The sequence below is a fragment of the Diceros bicornis genome, chromosome 22, assembly GCF_020826845.1.
Source record: "Diceros bicornis minor isolate mBicDic1 chromosome 22, mDicBic1.mat.cur, whole genome shotgun sequence".
NCBI lineage: Eukaryota > Metazoa > Chordata > Mammalia > Perissodactyla > Rhinocerotidae > Diceros > Diceros bicornis.
In genome coordinates, this window is record NC_080761.1 from 12045544 (window position 1) to 12049191 (window position 3648).

The window sequence follows — 3648 nt, forward strand, 5'->3', positions numbered from 1 at the left end:
ATGGTGAAATTTTGCATGATGTCACACATGTGAAGGTTTTGTTTTTTTTGATGGGCTGCTTCTCAGACATATCTGAGTGGACCTAGGCATCTGCATTTTCAACCAGCTCCCCCAGTTCAATGGGTACAGGGTCTTTGGGCCACATTCTGAGAAGCAGACCTAAGATTTGTGATGACCTTTATTGGTGATCAGCACTGTCTACTGTCACATTACTGAGCAAGGCACTAGTGTAGAAGTGGTTCTAAACTCTCCACACCTTTCTCCTTCTCGACAGGCAAAGACAGCTCTGCCTTTCCCAAGTACCTTCTGTTAGTTTGAAATTTGATATAACTCCCCTCCAGCTTAAAAATTAAATCAAATCAGAATTTGACAATTACATGGAATGTGGCTGTAATAAAATGAACATTAACATAGATGATGATTTGGGAATAATAAAATTTTAGAACTTAATTTAGTCATAGCAAGAAAGATATCAATGTCACTTTTCTTTTCTTTTTTTGTTTTTTCCAAATATTGTTTACTTTACTGAAACCTGGAGACAGAGGAAAGGTATGTGAATGTCTGGGACACCAAGTCTCGGAGTGCACGTTGACAACAGCGACATACAGGGCCAGAGTGCTGAGGGCCAGCAGCCCTGTCACCACCACTCTGGCCAGCAGTGCTGTCCAGCTGCCCAGGGAACAGAGGTGGACAAAGGTCTCCATGACAAAGGCCTTGTAGATGCTAAGGAACATCAGCAGGGGGACAGCTGGCCAGAAAGTGTGGTACAGGTCATAGCGTGTTATCATCCAGACCTGGGCAGATGCGATGACGTAATAGACCAGACTGGTGTTGGAGTCAATGCTCATCTGGATGTATTTCCAGTCAAACTCAATGCCCAGGGCTCCAACCCAGAGGGGGATGCAGCGGGACATAATGAGCTCGGTGGTGGCCCAGCCCAGGACAACAACCATGATCTTGTACTCCTCGTTGCCAGCATTCTGGGACATGAGAAGGTTTAGGCCTATCAGGTCTGCCACATCCGCTCTGGCCTTCATGAACTCCCCAATGAAGTCATAGATGCTGCCTTCCTAGGTGGGAAAGAAAGTGGCCAGGAACAGCATCTTGCACAGCTGCATGAAGAGATAGGTGACCCCTGCCTGGACGCACTTCCAGAAGGTGTTGTACTCGGACCTGCAGGAGCCGTCAGTGAGGGCTGGCCTGGGCTCCCCGCACCTCCACGCCCCGCGGCTGCCCGACACTCACAGACCGCTGTGCTTGTACGTGATGAAGTAGGAGAAGTAGACCAGGGCGAAGCAGTTCCCGAAGTGGAACAGGGTCATGGTGCCGGCCACCTGGCCCGCTGGGGTGCCCAATGTCACTTTTCAATTTCACCCCTGCTTTTGGTTTAGCCCAAGGTTTCTGTGAGTGCACACATATTCTTTCTTACCCATTGTAAGGATCTGTGTGCTTTTAATTCTGCGAGGGTATCTGAGATGCTTCCAACAAAATAAGAAATGGAAGTTCAACGAATGACTGATTTTTCCATATAATTCTCTGCATTCTCTAAAGCTATAGGACCCTAAATTTCAATCCCTTGTTTTAAAATGTCCTCAATGGAAGACCATAATTTTGGAAAGCTAGATGTTGGAAAAGCAAAGATTTTGACAGTTTTCACACTGATTATCTTCAGGGTAAGAATAATAATATGAGTTGAGTAAAAAAATGTTAATTGCATGGAACTCTTAAACTCAGTTTTCTGTGAGCACTCAAAATATTGTTCTTATTTCGATGACAAATTCCTTTTCTTTGAAGTGATAAGAGTAGTTTAATGAAAGCCAGCTGTTAATGAAATAATGGAAGGAAAACTTATTAAGACGACCCTGGCCCAGTGTATTTGCAAAGGTGTCAGTTAGACAGGGGCAAAGGTGATGTTGCTGACAGGGTCATTGCCTTTCAAAGACTGGGGAACAGACATTGAAGGTCAACAATTGCATCCCTACAGAATAAAAATGAGCAAGACTACACGGTACCTCAGAACTAAGTCATGCAATAAGGGAAACAAAAATAAGGCTATTGAAATGGCAAGATTTCAAAAAAGAAGATGTGAACAGAGTCTGTCTGTTTTGCCTCCTGCTGCTGTAGATCCTGTATCCATAGCTCTGGAAGGCGATTCAGAGCTGCTATGGTGTAGGACTTAAAAATTAACTCCCTCCTCCATACACACTGCTGTAGGGGAAAGAAGGGTAAATGTTTTCTTGGATTTGTTCCAAATTCTTGACCTTGGAAACGATTGCCTCACATTGGGACTTCCTTCCAAGAACAAATGTTTATATTTCTTTCTAATATGCTTCCTTCTATTACCAGGATCTTTATGTTTGATTTTCTAGATCCTTCCATGTTTCTCTCTAAAATTTAACCCAAAGTAACGGAGATACCTGAGGACAGAAATGCCATGGTAATTACGGTGATACAGATAGGCGGATGTGGATTCTAAGGGCAGGCTCCAGTACGGGGAGGAGATTCATAGCCTATCGAGTTGAAAAGGAAAAAGAAGCACAAAAAACACTCTTCAAATATCTGAAAGTGTCTAACAGGAAATGAGGATTGGATTGATTCTGGATGGCCTTAATGGGTCATACCAACCCATTGAAATTATACACAGAGAGTGTTTGCCTCAGTATAAGGGAAAATTTTCCAAAAGTTAGAACATTTTAGAGTTACCATGAGTTTCTTTGGGAGAGAATGTTTAACCATGCAGGATGACTATTTATTGGTATGTTTTAGCAAAAAGTTAAGAAGCACTGGATGGGAAATTGGAAAAATGACCATTTCTGGTGGCTTCAACCCTGAGATTATATGATTACATGATACTATGATTCTAATACGCAACAAATAGCCTGATCATGGACATTTCTTTGAATTTATAGATGATTAAAACTTTATCACTTTCTCCCAGCCTCTTGCTGCTTTTACTAGTTTTAAAAATGACAAGAATCCCAATCATTCTTTTAATTTTGACTTTATACTACTCTACAGTAAACTGTTTCATAGATAATCATTGAGATATCCTCAAAAATTCTACAACATTACTGTTATTATTATTATTATTATTGGTATTGGTTTATCGCGTAGGGTCATTAGATGTTCATCTGGAAATGCATCATGTTGCTGGCTTGGAACACCAACATGTTTAGGTGTTTCTACATGGAAGATCGTTTATTAACTCCTATATCTTCATGATGTGTTCTTATAATATTCATTTAATTGGAAAATAGGTATGACGATATCCAAAGTTGTGAGGTTGTTTACAGTAATGGGCTTCTTTAAGTAGTGTGAAAAACAAATAAAAGTTAAATTAGAAACATGACTCATTTGAGTTAAAAATGATAACCTTCAACCTTAATTAATAAATCAAAAGATATTAATAAATACCATGTAAAACATGTTGCACTATATATTATGAGGAGTATAAAGATGTATATGACATGCGTGTGGTGTCAAGAACCTTGTAATTTAGTTGGGAAAATATGAAATTTAGTATTATAAAGCAAAGGATACTAAGTGGGAAAAGAGTGGCTGACTACTGAGGCTTATTAGCAAATGGATAAGGAGAGATTTTTGCTTTTTCATCAAAGAAATACAAAATATGGTTAAAAAGATAATACA

General features: G+C 40.2%; 1 pseudogene; it reads right to left on the minus strand.

Moving 5' to 3' along the window:
* Positions 1 to 455: 455 nt before the first annotated feature.
* LOC131419862 (BOS complex subunit TMEM147-like) lies at positions 456 to 1164 on the minus strand (annotated as a pseudogene).
* Between the last annotated feature and the right edge of the window lie 2484 nt (positions 1165 to 3648).